The sequence below is a fragment of the Coffea arabica genome, chromosome 3e (genome assembly GCF_036785885.1).
Source record: "Coffea arabica cultivar ET-39 chromosome 3e, Coffea Arabica ET-39 HiFi, whole genome shotgun sequence".
Lineage (NCBI taxonomy): Eukaryota > Viridiplantae > Streptophyta > Magnoliopsida > Gentianales > Rubiaceae > Coffea > Coffea arabica.
This window is the reverse complement of record NC_092315.1, coordinates 38462987-38481772: the sequence shown is the minus strand read 5'-3', so window position 1 is coordinate 38481772 and position 18786 is coordinate 38462987. Positions and strand designations below refer to the sequence as shown.

The following is an 18786-nucleotide window of genomic DNA, read 5'->3' as shown; positions in this document are numbered from 1 at the left end:
ATTTTTCAAATTCACCAGAATGGATGTAAAAGGGTTGAAGAATAAGGGTTCTCTGGTATAGGTTTAAAAAAACGGCATATTTCCATTCAGAATTTGTCTTGATAGTACTTCATTTGGTACAATAAAGGATGCCAATAGAATATTCCAATTTAATGCGTATGCCGTATGGTCCTAATCATCAAATATAATGAACTACAAGTCGTAACTTAGGAAATCATGATCGTAGAATCGTAGAACTATTGTTCTTGCATGTCTTGATCATCGTCAGCTCAGGTGCAAAACATCCTCAAGAGCAACAAAACTGAACCATTACCATAATCCAGGCTAGTTACTTGGAATTCTACAGATTACAATTTAACGCCACTAATTGCGTGAGATAATTTAAGAATCCCAATGAGGATCTTATTTCGATTTCTGCGATTATCCTTAAGCTATCTGAGGCACAAAAAGAAAAAAGAGAAATCTTCCAAAATACTATTTACCCATCCATATTTTGACAAAACTTAATCACAAAAAATTATAGTGAAAACAACAAAAGTCAAAATACACTTATTTACTGTTATAAGCATAGTCTCTCGATCTGATTTGTATAAAAACATAGCCTTTTTCAAGTTCTCCTTCCAAATTATCACCATTGACATCTCACATATAAATAAGCAATTCATAAATCCAAACAAAAAAAAACCCAGACCTTAAATCAACTAAAAGCAATAAGAATTGCATCTATCTCCCACTATTCGTTAATTTTGACAACCAATCAGCTATAGTACAGAAACAAGAATCCCAAATATTACCATTTTACAACCCATGTACTTACCAGCAAGTAATCAATTCAAAAAACCCATCAAAACCCAGAAGTAAAATCCACCAAAAACCATAAATATCTGAGGATCAACAAAATTCATATAATAAAAAAGGTACAACCTTGGTCCTTGACATACTCAGCAAAGGTGTTGCAGTCTAAGCAGAGAGCCAGACCAGTTAATCCCAGACTCTCACACTCTTTGGTGCTAAGTTGCATTTGCACATGAGCAGACCCACCAGTAACAAAACCCAATGTATGGTCATTTCCTGCTACAGAAGTAGGATTAGGATTAGATGTACCCCAATAATAACATATTCATATAAAGAAAAGAACCTTTAAAGTTGCTTAGAAGAAAGAAGAATCCACAAAAAAAAAAATGGCGATAACAGAAACAAGAGAAGAAATCTATTGAGAGAGTATAAAAGCTAGTCTTACCAACAGAAATCAATCAATAAAAATAATGTCACTGATGAAATTTTTTTTTAAAAAAAAAAAATGCAATATTAGGTCCAACATCAAATGTCAATTGTATGACGCATAGGAATACTATTTTCTGAACATAATTTTTCCAGTCAAAGATCGAGCCAAGTTTTTTTAGTAATTTAAAAGAGGAAAGATGGTATCTTCATAGTAGATTAAATGGATTTTGCTTTTGAAACTCCATTTATGTAATTCACATAACTATGTATCTCATGAATCATGAACTGATCAAAACATCTTCAAGGAAGTTAGTCATAATAATGATTTCACTTTGCACGTTAAAACCACAAAACCAGAAAAATCGACTATGAAATAAAGATTTCATCATACAGCTTCCCAAATCTTGACATTACGAAGAATACCAAGTAGTTTATATAACAGATTCATTATGTTTGCCAGCCAAGGGAAAAAAAGAAGATACAGAAGAAAAAGATACTCGTATCTAATTTACTTTGACAAACACAATAATACCCAAAACACAAAACACTGGAAGAAATTTGCTCATTCTTCCAATCACTTTTACCTTTATCCTTTCTCTGACAACAACCTCAATAAACAAAAATAGGCTAAATTAGGTGAGAGAAACCATTTATAGAAAAAGACTATGGTTTATAGTATAAATAGTAGAACACAAATAAATATTACCAGCTTTAACTACTTCTTAGAGATGTCAACTTCAAGTTTTCATATTCCTTCCTGTAACAACAACCAATAATATACTTGGAAAAGTAGCACCAAAAGAACAAAAAAAAAAGGAAAAAAAATCATCCATCAAATCCTAAACCAAGCGTGGAAGAGGGAAAAATTAAATCAGATTGATGCAGCAAACTTACATTTTCACTCACCAGTTGTTTTTCACAAGTGGCCATTTTTCCTCCGAACTCCAGAAGAAATCCAAGACAAAAACAAAAAATGGAACAATAAATCACCAAATAGATACAAAAAAGAAAGTAAATAAATATCTAAAAGCTAGCTAATCATCAATTATTCATCATCTCAGACCATATTAAAAGTTTTTCTTCTGATTAAAAATAAAAAATCAATGATAAAACAGAAATGAAACAGAGACATTAATCATGGAAAGAAAGGGGAAGAAAAGTACCATATATCTGCATTCTAGAAATTCACATCAGATAGTGGAGATGAAATATTGACCTTCCCCATCCTTACTGTTTCACAAAAGGACACGACAGAGATAAGAAAAAAAAAAAGATTTGCTGCTTTAGCCAATGAAATAGAAATATCAGGAAAATGATAGGAAAACAGAAAAAATTAGCCCTAACTACTCGAGGGAGGGAGGAAGATGAAGAAGAACAAGAGGGAGAACTGGGAGAAACCGGGAGTGGAAGAGGAAGAAGATTACCAGCCCTTTTCTGTCTCGAGCCCATCGTCCATCAAATCCTAAGCAACCACTCTGCAGAAGGAAAAATCCGGACCCTCCAATTGAGATTACAATCAAATGCCAGAAATTACAATCTCTTCCAAGTACAATCAAATGCCAGAAATTGAGGGGAGGCCTCTGGGTCTCATAAAAAAAAATGGAGTTTTGTCCAGAGGACAAAAGCAAAGAAAAGCTCTTGACATCGATTGATGCTGCTATGTTTTGAAAGACACAGAGAAGAAAGAAGAAGCTGCCGTCGGTTTACCAGGGGAAAGAAAAAACCCTCAATATATGGTTAATAAGCATTTCCACATCATCAGGACCAGCCAATCTTCACGCGCCACGTGGGTGTTTAATGGTTAATATATATCAATTACAAAAAATTGATAATTAATTGTTCTTTAAAAACAAAGTGTTCAATAATTGTAAAAAGTTGGTAATTTAAATTTTGGCTAAAAGAGGACATTTTCTTAATAAAATTTGAAAAGAAAAAAGGTAATTAAATGAGATTTTTTGGACAAAAATATTTTTTTTTTGTTAATAATTGCAAAAAAGTTATGAAGTAAATACGATTTGTTGGGTAAAAAAAATGTCAATAAAAAAAAAGCACGATTAATTAGTTATTAACAATTAATTAATAGCTAGTAATAACGAATACAGGTAAAGCAATAATTACAATAAAATAATAATAATTAATAGCCGTGATTTATTCGGCTACTGATAATTGTACAACGGATGGGCAACATAATAAAAATCAGACCAGCATTATTCAGCCAAGGTACAATAACCTATCAACAAAGGGAGGTTGATGACAAGTAATGCGAAACGGTGGATGAAGAAATCGAGAAAGTACGGATTTAAACTAAACAAATAAAATTTGTCCATAATTAATGTCAAAGAATTGGTAATTAAGCATGTTAATTTATAAGATTAGTTAATTATGAATCAATTAATTATTAAGATGGCCAAAAGCAAAGAAGGAAAGACTAACGAGAAACGTTTTTCTCAAGCGGAGCAATGTAGACATATTAATTGATTAACAATTAACAGCAACAATTTGGTAATTAATTGCGATTCTCTATGCAACAAAAAAGTAACAATACTAATTAATTAATTAGCAATTTCTAATTGTTAAAAAGGGCAACCAAATATGATTTGATTGGCAACCAAAAAAAAGAGACTAATTTTTGGCTAATAACTACATACAACTGATAATTCAATGCGATTTGTTAGGTAAATAAACATAATAATAATTATAAAGTAGGTAATTAAATGCGATTTGTCTGACTAAAAAACGTGAAACCAGAAGTTAATTAATAAAAAATGGATTGAAAAAAAGTTGATGAGTAAACCTAATTTGTTGGGCAACCCCAAAAAAAAAAGAGGACATTTTCTTAAAAGAATGTGGGAAAAAAGGTAACCAAATGAGATTTTTTTGGACAACCAAAAAAAAATTTTTTTGTTAATAATTGCAAAAAAGTTATGAATTAAATGTGATTTATTGGGTAAAAAAATGACATCATTAATTAGTTACTAACAACTAATTAGTAAGTAACTAATAATAATCAATACAGTTAAAGCAATAATTACAATAAAAGATAACAATTAATAATTGCGATTTAGCCGGCAACGTGGGGCCAAATTTTATCGGAACACTCCCCAGCAAACAACGAACAAAGAAACAAAAGCAATTGATAGGCGTCCAAGCAAACAAAAAGGCAGACGTCCAATTGGCAAACGAGCTGGACGACCATCAATTGAGAATTTCCACGGGCCGAACGACCACCAATCAACCAATGGAAGCCAGCCATGTCAGCAATTGAAGCCCAATTGAAAACAAGGGCATTCCCCAATAGACTAGATATGTTAATAACTTAAGCATCAAAACCATTCCGGAGATGAGCTCCGATTCTGTATTGCTTCTTACTATGCCCGTAGGTTGGCAATTCGGCTCCACCGGAATTTTGCCCGCACACGTCGCTTTCTACCTTTCACCTATGTTTTCAAACTCGAATCAAGTATCGACTTGGTCGAACTTAGGGGTCAGGAGTCAACGAGTTCGATTGGAGTTGAACCAGATGACGTCATAAATAAAAATTATTTAAAAATTAAAATATTGTACGTAAAATACCTAAGAGAGCATGTTAATATTAATAAAGGTATATTTATATATATATTTGATGTTTCAAATGTATTTAACAAGAAAATACAAAGAAATTAGAATGATCAAGTAGCAATTTATATTATTTAATGAACATTAACAAGTTTAGAATTAAAATTATAGACTTGATTGAAAAATAACACCAAACTTGAGGACAACATTTATAAAGTATGAAATATTTGAGATATATTAATAATTTTTAACAACCTAGGGGTCAAAACATAATATTGGAAATGCTTTGACCTTTTAAGAAAAAACTTTGACACCAACCGGTTCTTTCGGTTCTTTTCTATCTATCCGATTTTTTAGGATAATTCGAATCAGACACTTAATCGATTTTCGGTTCGACCGATCAGACTGGCTGATCCGGTCCGAGTTTAAAAACATAGCCTTTCATGCTATTCTTGATCTCTTCACCGGCTATAGCCACCCACCACCTCAATCAATAGCAGAGCTTTGTGAATTTAGAAGGATAATTTTCCTTTTTATCTAATATTATCCATGCATGACGAATCTTGGATCGAGGAAGGATGCTATTCAAGATTGTATGTAACTCCAGATGAAAAAAAGTGTTCAACTTTGACCTAGAGTGGGGAAAAAAAGGGTCTATTGTGGAAAATGAACAAGCTAGTGAGAGTTACTGTGGCCCATTTAAAAATGCGGCTAACTTGTTAAATATGACCTTGGAATGTGTACTTACTTTTGTTGGAAATTTGTAGTCATGAGTCATTGTTATATATTTTTGCCACATATTCTTTTATGGGGTCTGTTAATAGTTTGGCTAGTTTTGTTTCTTGGAAAAATTTGAAGCATCAGTGGTCTATATTTGAGTCAATAAATGACTTTGATAGATGTGAGGTGCCATATTAATGTTTAATATGGAGCAATTGAAATTTTGAATTAAAACATGTGGAGGATGCTTTAATATTTTTATTTAGCTTTTCTGAATCTATATCACAGTCACTGATTGTGTTTATGCTAATATTGCAGGTAGATAATCATGCTCCTATCAACGAAATCAGTTCAGCAACTTTGAAGTTATGTTTAACATGATGAATTAGGACAAGAATAATTTAATTTTGAGTATTGCAATATGAGTTAATTTTTTTTTTAAGTTCATTCTCACAAATAGTTGGGACAAGTACGATTACCACTAATTTGGTTAGCATGCTTGTAATGAAACTATTGTAAAAGTGTACAACAGCATTGTACTTATGAATTTAATTTTGTTATTTGTCATGCGCATTGCTTCACTTCAAAAGGACTATATAAGGTAACCCTTTAGTTCAAGCAAACCCCATAGTATAAAGTATAACGTTAAACTCCACGTTCAAAATTATCTCATGGTATAAAAACTAATTAAAATTTCCCCAAGTTTGCGCGGTCCTCACAAATATAATTGAATGTCATTGAAAAAACTTTATTTTGATATGAAAACATAAAATTTTTTATTTATAAGATTTGCTGGAAATCGTTCAGACCTATTTGTCTGACAAAATCAGGTGGTGAGTAAACATTATCTAGCTTAAGAGAAATAAGGCCTTCCTCACCCCAAGTTTTAGTTATAAGGCTTTACTCATGGTCAAAGGCTATCCTCATATCTAGTTTTAGTTCTATGGTATTGGTGGAGCTCACAGGAGACTAAAATATTGTCAGTAATGATTCTTCTTGGGATAAAAGCAGATTGGAGATTAGCGATAATGCTGGGTAGAAGTGGTGTAATTCTGTCCACAATAACTTTTGATGATTATTTATAGACCACTTTACAGGAATTGATGGGATGAAATTGTGTGATTTCCCGAGGTTTTCGGCATTTAGGGATTACGACAATATGAGTGTATAATTGTGAGTGCTGTTAAAATCCTGTCTGTTCAAAAAAGATAGGACAGCACAAGGAATATCATGACCAACAATATGTCAATATTTTTGGAAGAAAATAGGGCTGAAACTATCAGGACCACAGGAGACTCATACGGGTGCATTTAGGAAAGAGCTTTGGTTACCCCTTTAGCTGAATAAGTCTAAAGAAGCCGCCTATTCATTTCTGCAGAAACTTTGGCCCTAACTCTCTCTAGGACCGGTCGCAGGCCTTTCTCCGACGGATTCGAGTTGGCTAACAATTTCCCATAGTAGTCAACAATAATATTCTCAATGCCCTACTAGACAAAACTACATTTATTTAATTCTCATTGAAATCTTTGTATTCATTTATCAAGAATTCTATATATTTAACTAATAGGAAGTCAAGAAGTCATAAAACAAAAAATACTATCTAATAGGAGAGGAGATCTAAATGCTCCCATAAGGTTTAAAATGTAAATTTGTTAACCATTCCCTAAAACATGGCTGGTGACTTGTAAATTATTAATGTACAGTTACATAATAACACTGTACATTTACACAAACTAAATATGATTTTATGCAACTAATTTTCTAAGGAAAAGTAATAAACACATTGTTAGAACACAAATAATCCTATTTAAAGGAACCCATCAATACATGCATATGGCTATCAATGATTAGGGATATCAATTGGTAGGGTAAAACTCGATATCTGAGGGTATCCAATCTGATGGTTAATCTGATTACACGATCAATAGGTTATCCATTTGGTTTGATCTTGATGAAGAGTTATCAACATATAACTCAATAGAGCATGGTAAAAGGAACCCAAAAAATCGATACTCGATACCTAAGAGCAGGAGCAACTGTCTCAAATAATCTATGATCCGAATTTAGCCATCAGTACAAAATTTGAAAACATATAGCCCTGCACACGACAAAGGCAACCGTCCCAAACAATCTAAGGTCTGAATTCAACCATCAGTACAAATTTTGAAAACATATAGCCCAGATTACGGCATGTAATTTTGACGCAATTGACATGTACAATCCATGTGAATAATAGCTAATTATAACATGACTGTTATAAAGCTGTACAAATTATTTGTGATAAATTACAACTTATTTGAAAAGTATTACATCATTTACAAATGGTTAAACTACCAATTGTTTGTGCCTTTCTCCCATACCCCAGTTATATATATATATATATATATATATATATTGATTCCAATTTTATTGTTCAATAACACATTACTTAATTTTATATAATCCAATAAGGTACAACTCTAACCCAATATGGATGAAGACAATTATGATTAAATATAGAAGAATGTTGATTTAACCCTTCATTGAATGTTGGATTTTTCCCATGCAAGCTCTTTGGTTTTACCCAAGTAACTCAATATACTATATTAATTTAACATGATGAATGTGTTGATTTTAGTTTTCCAAAAATTAATTTTCCTTTTCTTGAACTATTAAGTTTAGTGGGTAGAGGATACCTGATAGTAATTCATACCCGAACGTAAGAGGATTTGGTGATGGGAATTAAAATATGTAGGGTTACTCGATAATGGTAAAATGCTTAAATTTGCAAGTGAGGATTTCATAAGAGAGTTTTTTGAGAATACCCCACCCGCTACCATCCCTATCAATGACAAAACCCCACTATCTTTCATATATGATCTATTCCTTATGTGCAAGAAAGCACAATTGGAATGAAATACATATTGGAGATTAAAACATCACAAGCAAGAATAAATTGATAAAAGCAAAAGTTGGCAGCTTCATATAGCAGCCTAAATGTATGAGCATTTCTTGAAACCTTAAGCAATTCGAATTATCATTATTCTCATTTAATTTTATAAAAAGAGATGCCATATTAGGAACTTTTATGCTATTGTAAAAGCCAACTTTCTTCTATTCTAAATTAAGATTAAATTTTTCCAACATAATAAGTGGAATTATACAAACTGAATGTACTATGTACGAATAATATACTGTCTAGTGTAAGAACAAGAGCAACTTTCAACAAACAAAAAACAAAAGGCTTGTCAAGAAGTCAATTATCAACCAAAATGTCAGAGGAGAATTTTCAAGTTAACCAAATGAGTTGAAAGGATTTGACACTCATCTGAATGACCTCCAATTAGAACCCATCCAAATTGTACTATCACTGCACAAAATCGTACAAATGAGTTTGAGTCACTTAGAGACGGAAATGGGGCGTCCTGAGCGGTTAATGGCCATGATTTGGCCTCAAAATTTTGTGCGGCTGAGATTACAAGTTGTAACTCGATTTCCACGTCATGTGTGGGCCCCACAAAAATTTGCTCTAAAGTTACGCGATGTGCAAAAAAAGTTACACGATGTACAAAGAAAATTACGCGCAATTGATAATGACCAAAACCACCTGGGACGGTTGCACCTGCAACCGTCCGTGCCCCGAGTCCCTTAGAGACACGATATTTCTCTCTTATATAATTGCCTAGGATACCGCTAATAGTGAGATTACTTATTTAGCCTGTCCTTGATGAAAGCAAAATAGCTACAGAATAAATGGACTCAAGCAGACCACCATTGGTTCTCACTCCCATTGGGTTCGATGCTAAGCCGACAATTTGGTATTGACAGGTGAGAATGGGAGGAGATAAAACCAGGGTATCAAGCCATTTTGGCAAATAAGGATACCAAAAAACGAGGCCAGCTCACACTATCCACTAGAGTTCTCTAAAAATTTAGTACACATCAATCCTTAATTCCCATAATCCAAAATGCAAAACAATTTAAACTGCAAAGCAAGTATCTTTGAATTTCCAGTGGTTACCATAGTATCATATTCCTCAAGATTAGAATACAAGAGATTTATATAATAATAATAATAATAATAATTGATCAACTAGCAAAAAAGAAGATGCCAAATCAATAAAACTTTTACACTTATAACATTAAATAAAATTGAGTTTTTGCCTTTTCTTGAATAATGATGTTAATCTTGCATAAGACAGGCAAATATTTGTTTCTTCAATTTACTCAGAGGAACTGTAAAAACCCTTCATAAATTGAAAACTCCTCTGTAGACTTCCAAAGATATGTGCATACTGGTAAGATTTACTTTTGCATACAAAAAAGAAGAAATCTTGATCTATCTCAAAATACATAAAATCGACAAAATGTATGCACATAATTAAAAGAAAATAAAACAAAGTTATATATATTTACCTCATGTCTCGCTTCTATTTTTTTTCTTCTGTTTAAGGGTTGAAGGAGCATAAAGGACCTAAAGGATAAGAGGTAGGTATGTTCATCGGTTGGTAATTAGGAATTCAATAAAAAAAAAAGTTTCGATAATTCAAGAATCAATTTTTCAAGACCAATATCCGATTACCGTTTAAACTTTAGTTTGATAAATTGGATACTGATAATTGGATTTTGATTGAAAAACTAGTAATTCAGTAATATTCAAAATTCAAAATGTCAATAGTAAACTAAAATATTTTAATTTTCTCTAAAAAAATTGTAGCACGAAATTAATATCCCATACTTTTTTTCCAACAAAATTCAATTAATTTAGCTAGTAATACTTCAATAGACTACTAGCTAGTAGTTAGTAGTTTACTAATCACTTATCAGTAATTAGTATTTAGTAATATGTGTATATATATAAGTTTGAAAAATTCAGCCAGTAATTGGCAATTTGGCAATATATTCTCAATATCTGTTCTCAAATTATTTTACCAAAAATTATAATTGGATATATTTCGATTTTACTGAGTTCCATTGTATTGGGAATTCAATCTAAATTGGATTGGTTGATTTTTTGGTTTTTTTCGAAGTTTGAACACCCTAGTAAGAGGGTCCTGGAATGAGAAATAGAGGACTATTTGCCTATGCTATTTTGTACCGGCCCTAGCAGGCTCGTTTTATCTCATGGCTAATATTAATTTCGACCCCCAAAATTTCAGAATGTCTTATTTGTGTTGTTGCGCCATTTTTCAATCAAAAAAGAAGTTCATTTCCCAACAAGAAACAGTTTTTGTTAAAAAAAGGGAAAGGCCTAAAATGGGGACTTTAAGATGCGACGGATTTGGGCCAAAACAATAGTCTAAAAGGCTTTGAGAAAAAAAGAAGTTGTCATTTGGTATTGAATTTATATATATATCAAGTCATTGAAAAAAGTTTTTACTGAAAATTGAGAAGACTCTTTGTGGATGACTCCATATCTTCGAAAGTAAGAGAAAATGTGTTTGGAAATTACAGTTGAAAAAAGAAACGGCAAAGACTTGATTGGCTCAAATCTAAAGCATCATTTCAACCTAACTTAAGCTGGTTGTGATGTCTAGTTAAAATTTTCATAATCTAACTTTTAAAGCTATCACATTTACATGTTTCTATATGGATGCAAAATCTAAACTAAGGGAAAAATCGGAAGAGAAAAAATGTCCTTTCAAGATCTAATTAGTACCAATGGATTAATTTTGGAATCCAAGAATGATCCCTTATAGGGGTCACGAGTATACAAAATTGACATTTTGGAAATTGATTGAATTAGTAATTAATTAACTACTAACTACTAACTAGGAGTCTAGTAAAGTATTACTAGCCAAATAGATTGAAATTTTTTTTGGAAAAAACATATGGGATATTATTTTGGTGCAACAATTTTTTTGGAAAAATTGAAATATTTAGCTTACTATTGACATTTTGAATTTTGGATATTATCTAGTTACCAATTTTCTAATTGAAATCCAATTACTAATATCCAATTTACCAAAGTAAAGTTTGGATGGTAATCAGATATTGGTCTATTAAAATCGGTCCCAAATGCTCAAATTTATTTACCGAATTTTTGATTACCAACCGATGAGCACCCTTACCCCTAACATAAGCACATAAGCCACACAAGACATACACAACCTAATAGGTTTATCTAACTCATCCATTATATTTGAGGAGAAAAGCAAATCTATTTACAACTCTTTTTAAATAAAAGAAAAAGAAATTATAATATAACCTAAGATATTCAAGTACCCTTCAAATAATAACAAAAACTAAACTAAAGAAATAAACATGAAGATAAATAAATAAAACTAAATGTAAACAAAAGAAATGGCAAAGAAAGCATATAAAACATATAAACTATTAAGAGCATATATTTTGAGAATTTAAAGAGTCATGGGAGTACTTCCTTTTTGAAGTGATGGGTTAAGATAAATATAATGTCTCCTATCTAACACTCAAAATATGAACAAATAAGTATAGATACCATTATCTTTGAAATACTTTAAAAAGAAATTATTAAAATGAATCAAGCCTACATTACCATATTAAACATGCAGAGGAATTTAAAAACACTCAAAATGACTAGCTAAATGCATTCTTGAGAAGCATAAGTAGTAATTAAGAAAGGAAACAATCACAGTTGAGAAATTAACAAGCTGTCAAGGACCTAATTGCAAAAATTAAAAGTTTTAGGTTAAAAATATAATTTTGAAAAGATAAAGGTTTAAAATTAGTCATAAATATAGTTTAGGGACCAAAATACAATTAAGAACAGAGCCTAAATGATATGAACTCCGTTTATGATGAAATTCGCGAACAACCAAACCCCAGATCGATGGTGATTAACACAAGTTTGAATTTGGCAGAATCCTTACACGTACCCCTCTAATCTCCATGATTACAAATCTCGATACAATCTTGACCCACAATCCTACGAACTAGCGAATCCTAGGAACGATAGCAGGCACCACAATCAAGAATGATGAACTTGATTGATAAGCTGAATGAACACGAAAACGATTCTAAGTGTTCAAGAAAAACTCATAGAGCCAAGAGAGCAACTCTCAAGAAATGTTTTGTAAAATGTTATATATCTTTCATGAAGAGACAAATATCGTCTTTTAATGTTTCTTGATACAAAGCTCCTAACGAAACTAGGCCAAATAAAAAACACAACTAGTTGGACCTTTTAACCCGGCCCAAAACCCTAACTAAAGTCAGATCCAAGATCTAAAACTGGTCCATTATTAACTTAAGCCTACCCAAAATAATGACTAACTAATGCTAAGCTAAGAACTGAACTAACAACTCCATAAGTGCTGGATCATTCGGTCATCAAGCCCCCTTTTTAACCTCGATTTGGAGTAAATTAACTACACTTGAATGTTTGGCTTGAACGATGTTTGGCACTCAATTGATTCTTGGACAACTCAAACCATGGTTTACAATGACTCATTAAGGCACTTGGCTCGAGCTCGCGTTATTGGATCCATCGATATCACAATGGGATCAACTTGAGCACGACGATTGACTTGAACAACTTGAGCTCTATCAATCCCCTCCTCTTCAAAAAGATTTGCCCTCAAATCGACCTCATCACCTGCAAAAGAAATGGACTTAGACTAGACACATTAAATGTGGCACTAACTCCATACTCACCTGGTAGATTGAGTTTGTAGGCATTATCGTTGACACACTCGAATACTTGGAATGGTCCATCTATCTTCACGTGGTAACAACTTGTTTCGACGCTGGACTAGGAAATGCTCTTTTTTCGGGTGAAGTCAAACCTAATCACCTGGTTCGAACACCACGCGCTTGCACCCCTTGTTGACTTGGGTAGCATACTGCATCATCCATTTCTCAATAGTAGCTCACACCTTCTCATGAAATTGGCGGACAAACTCCACTTTTTTCTTACTATCTAAGTTCACTTGCTTAGAAATAGGTAAAGGCACTAAATCTAAAGGCATTAGTAGATTAAAACCATAAACAACCTCAAATGATAAGTATTAGGTAGTAGAATGCATAGTACGGTTATTTGTAAACTCGATGCGAGGTAAACACTCTTCCCATGCCCTAAGAATCTTATGCAATATGGCACGCAACAAAGAAGAGAAAGTTCGGTTAACTATCTTTGTTTGGCCATCAGTCTGACAGTGACTACCTATCAAAAACAACAACTTAGTCCCTAACTTTGACCACAATATTTTAAGGGAATAGTTAAGGAACTTAACGTCTCTATCAGACACTATGGACTTAAGAATACCATGCAATCTCACTATCTCCCAAAAGAACAAATCAACTATATGAGATGTATTATCAGTTTTATGACAAGTAATGAAATACGCCATCTTCGAGAATCTATTTACGACTACATAGATGGAATCATTGCCCCTCTTAGACCTAGATAACCCCAATATAAAATTCATAGAAAGATCTGCCCATGACTCCTTAGGTATAGATAATGGAGTGTAAAGATCATGTGGACGTACCTTAGATTTGATTTATCGGCATGTGATACACTTGTCAAGGAACCGCTCCACATCCCGCTTCATGCGCGGCCAATAGGAGTGTTCGTGCAAAATGGTATATATCTTAAATATTCCCAAATATCCCATTAATCCCCCACAGTGTGATTCCTTCAATAATAACTCATAAATTGAGCAAATGGGAATACATAGCTTGTTGATATAGTAAATGTATCCATTATAAATGAAGAACTTACCCTCATGAGGTGCTCTACAAGATTCAAAATCACTCCAAAATCATTGTCATGTTGATACAAGTCCTTAACAAACTCAAACCCCTAGAATTTTAGTATCTAAAGTAGTGATTAGAGCGTACCTGTGTGGCAAAGCATTGGAAACAATATTTGTCTTACAAGACTTGTACTTAATGACATATGGAAATGATTCAATGAAGGCAATCCATCTACCATACTTCTTACTCAACTTATGTTGCACCTTCAAATATTTCAGAGACTCGTAGTCTGTGTGAATCACAAACTCCTTAGACCGCAAATAATACTACCACGTCTCTAATGCTCGAATTAGGGCATATAACTCCTTATCATATGTCGAGTAGTTCAATGCTACCCCACCAAACTTCTCACTAAAGTAGGCAATCGGCTTTCCTACGTGCATCAATATAGCACCTATTCCAATACCTGAGGCATCATATTCAATTTCAAACATTTTGTTAAAATCAGGTAAGAACAAAACTGGTACGTGTGTGAGTTTATGTTTAAGGGTTTGGAAAACCTATTCTTGAGTTTCTCTCCAAACAAATTTCTCGTGCTTCTTGATAACTGTGGTCAATAGGGCAGCCAATGAGCTAAAGTTCTTCACAAACCGTCGATAGAATTCGCGAGTCCATGAAAGTTTCGAACTTCACCCACGGACTTGGGTATTGACCAATCATCCACCTGTATACCCTGTGCACTAACTACAAAAACCTAGAAACATAAATCGATCAGTGCAAAAGGTGTATTTCTTGAGATTGGTGTATAGCTGCTCTCATTGAAATATATCAAAAACGGATCTCAAATGGTCTAAGTGTTCATCTAAAGTACGACTGTAGATAAATATATCATCAAAATAAAGTACAATGAATTTTTCTAAAAATGATCATAGTACATGATTCATTAAGTGCATAAAAGTGCTAGGTGTGTTAGTTAATTCAAAAGACATAAATAATCACTCATACAACCCATACTTAGTCTTAAATGCTGCTTTCCATTCATCTCTTTCCTTTGTCCTAATTTAATGATGCCTGCTTTTTGAGTCAAATTTAGTGAATACAATTACACCATATAGTTCATCTAATACATCATAACTCCTTGGGATAAGGGGACGATACTTTACTGTGATTGTGTTAACTGCTCAACAGTAGGTGACATTCTCCATGACTCGTCTTTCTTAGGCGCTAGTGTAACGGCCCCACCTCCCCCTAAGGCGAACCAGAGGGTTCGGCGGGCCGCCTGCCCGGCTCTCGCCGGGACTCAGTCGATCACTACAATCCTCAAATAAATACAAGATAAAATCTCCAATATAAATCAAATATGCCAACATTTACATATCAAAAGCGAAGCGTCCACGCTTCCGCAGCGCCACTCTGATCCTTGATCACAATTATGATACAGGAGGAAGTCCAAAACTAGACTATTACACGTCCAATCAATTCTAAACGTTCAATACAATCCCAATATGAACGATTACACAAAAGGAAATCCAAGTTCAATCCATACATGAGATAATCCATGAAAAACACTACAAGCCACTCCTTCGCCTTGAGCCCTGTGGAGGGGAATAAAACATTTTGGGGTGAGCTAGAAGCTCAGCGAGTAACCAACAAATTCAGTTATCAAATCAGTTTCACAATCGTTCATTTCAATAATGTCATGCTTCAACAATCAATGCACTTTCACTTCTCTCATGAGCCAGTGAAATCATGGTACTTAGACGTCCAACGCTCCAAACAATCATTTAACATTAAACATTAACATTGAACATTGAACATTGAGCCCATTGGTGCTCTACAGGAACATTAAACGGTGGAGGAAACGTCGGAGTCTAGCACACGAATTCCAAGTACTCATTTGAGCCAAAACATGTCAAGAACTTATATGCCGGCACACAGGATATGCAATCAAAGAAACGATGCAAGAAACATTTTAAAGTAACGTTGCAAGTAGTTTAAGGTCACTCACCTCCACGGCTCACAATCCTTGTCCAATATAGCCAATTCCATCATTCAAGTCCAAGCCTTTCACTTGAAACTTAAGGTAACCAACGCTATTAAAACTCGGACAGCATTTCCCATTAATTCCTTTATTTTCCAACCTACAATCAAACCCAATCACATAGCAATTAACCACAATTGCTCAATACCAGAAAACAGTTTTGACGTCCTTTTGCGGTAATGGCACCAAAGGTATTACGAGTATCGGATGGAGGTCCAAGACCCACCGTTTCGAAGCTAAGAACCAGGGCTTGTGGACACCTTAGCTCTTCAAATCAACTTCACTAATACACTTATTAGCACTAGAAGAAAGGTTTTTATGGAGTGAAATCTAGTCTAAGCTCTTGTTTGTGGAAGATTGAGTGAGATGGAAGCTTGACATTTGATGAACTTTCTTCCTTCTTGCAAGAGAGAGGGCCGGCCAACACAAGGTAAGAAAATGGTGAATTTTGTGAATTTTTGGAGATATTAACTAATTTTGGTCAAAAGTCAAAAATGTGAATAGTAAACCATAAGCTATTTCCAATACAATGGTGACACTTGTCACCTTTAGGTTTAAAACTTATCTTTTTGTCTCTCTTACACAAATATCTTAACACATTGTAAAATAATATCACTTAATACAAAATTCCAACAAGTTGTCAAAAATATAATGCATTTACCGCACTTGCGGGTCCCACGTCCAAAATACGCTTTTAATTTCTCAAAAACTAACCGATACTAGAAAAATCATTTTAAAACTATCTTTGCTCATAAACTTTATCTGGGAAATTTTTCTAATAAAGAAAATGTAGAAAAGGCGGGCGATTAAATAAAATAAACCCTAGAAAATTAGAAAATTTCCGGGTTCTCACTCTTATTCTTTCGGGGCGTCACAGCTAGGATGACTGGCACTGCACATGGGTTCAAACTCTCCATCGCCCAACCCTTGGTCAGCAACTCATTGACTTGGCATTGAAACTTCTTGGTTTCTTCAAGGTTGCTCTTACAGGCTAGTCAATTAGGGATAGCTACTCCAAGGATGAAATCAATATAATGCTCGATCCCTCTGACAGGTGGTAGTTCACTTGATATCTCTTTAGAAAAATATCCTCAAACTCCTGCAAAAGAGACAGTACCTCTTTCGGCAAAGTTGGGTGTAACTTGTTAGTAGACAATAAAGCCTCTTTACTATAACGTAAGAGTAAACATTGCTTCGCACTTACAGCATATCTTACTACCTTAAGTTTTATAAGAAAGTTCAACTTCTTCCCTAATTTTCCTAACTTGGCCGATTCTATCTTATGATTCTTTGGGTCATTAATTTTGGCCTTAATCAGTGATTTTCTTCTCTCACTTTCCTTCTCAAACTCTCTTTGCAAACTAAGTTGGTCTTCATGCATTTGTTTAGGTGTAAAAGGAGCTAATATAACTTTCTTATGTCTATGCGTAAAAGTGTTTTTGTTACAAACCCCATTAAAAATAATTTTTTATTATATTGTCTAGGTCTACCAAGTATAACATAACTAGCATGCATAGGAACTACATCACACAAAATTTCATCCTCATATCTGCCAATTTTAAACGAAACAAATACCTATTGAGAGACACAAATTTCACCCCTGTTGTTGACACATTGAAACTTGTAAGGTTGTGGCTGATCCGTAATTTCGAGCTCTAACTTTTCGACCATCAATGCGCTCACCACGTTGGTATAGTTACCTCCGTGAATTATCCAACTGCACACTTTGTCCTTGATTTGATATCATGTGTAGAAGATATTCTCGCACTGTGCATTTTCCTCCTTGAATTGGGCCGTTAATGCTTTTCGTGCCCGAGTTTGAGCCCAACTTCTTCATCTACGGCTCACTCTTCACCTGAATCTTCTTCCTCATCTATAAGAGGTGGCATACGCTCGTACTCTACCTCATCATTGAACACTATCTCGCTATTGGGGAGCATAATCATTGTCCGTTGATTGGGGCATTGACTAGCTATATATCCCCGTCCTTGATATTTAAAGCATCTAGTGTCCCGACTCCTTCCCTTTTGCATCTCTGAAGACACTTTAGAGGCTATTTTAGTATCCCCCTTGGGTGATTCCCCCTTCGGCTGTGGAGTAAAAGCATTAGTTTTTGGCTTGGAATCACCAAAGTCTCTCTTTGGTTGGCTCCACTTTGGATTTAGGGTTGAGTATGTATAACTCGATCGTGGTTAACCACTCTTCTTGAGCCTTTACTCAATTTTTACGGCCTTGTCAACCATCTCGCCAATCTCTACATATGATTGTAGTTTGAGTCTCTTAGCTATATTAGGTCTTAGTTCGTTGAGAAACCTCGCCATGGTGGCTTCACGGTCCTCTTGGACATCTGCCCTCAGCATTGTAACCTTCATCTCCATGTAGTAGTTCTCGACACAGCAACTTCCTTGTGATAATGTTTGTAATTTCTGGTACAGGTCACGGTAGTAGTAGCTCAGAACAAATCTCTTTCTCATAATACCTCGTAGCTCAATCCAAGTAGTGATGAAGGGTTCTCCACTTCGTCTTCTACTTGTACACAACTAATCCCACCAAAAAATTGTGTGATTAGTAAATTCGATTACCGTGAG

General features: G+C 34.1%; 1 long non-coding RNA gene across 3 annotated transcripts; it reads right to left on the bottom strand.

Moving 5' to 3' along the window:
* Window positions 1–697: 697 nt before the first annotated feature.
* On the bottom strand, window positions 698–2921 carry LOC113736514 (uncharacterized). 3 transcript variants are annotated; one of them, XR_011842110.1, is made up of 5 exons: window positions 2649–2921; window positions 2388–2454; window positions 2119–2166; window positions 1931–1981; window positions 698–1074 (listed from the first exon to the last, which is right to left on the bottom strand). It is a non-coding gene; the product is annotated as an uncharacterized lncRNA (long non-coding RNA). The 3 variants fall into 3 exon arrangements; XR_003459733.2 differs by having other exon boundaries at window positions 698–1071; XR_003459732.2 differs by lacking the exon at window positions 1931–1981 and having other exon boundaries at window positions 698–1071.
* Between the last annotated feature and the right edge of the window lie 15865 nt (window positions 2922–18786).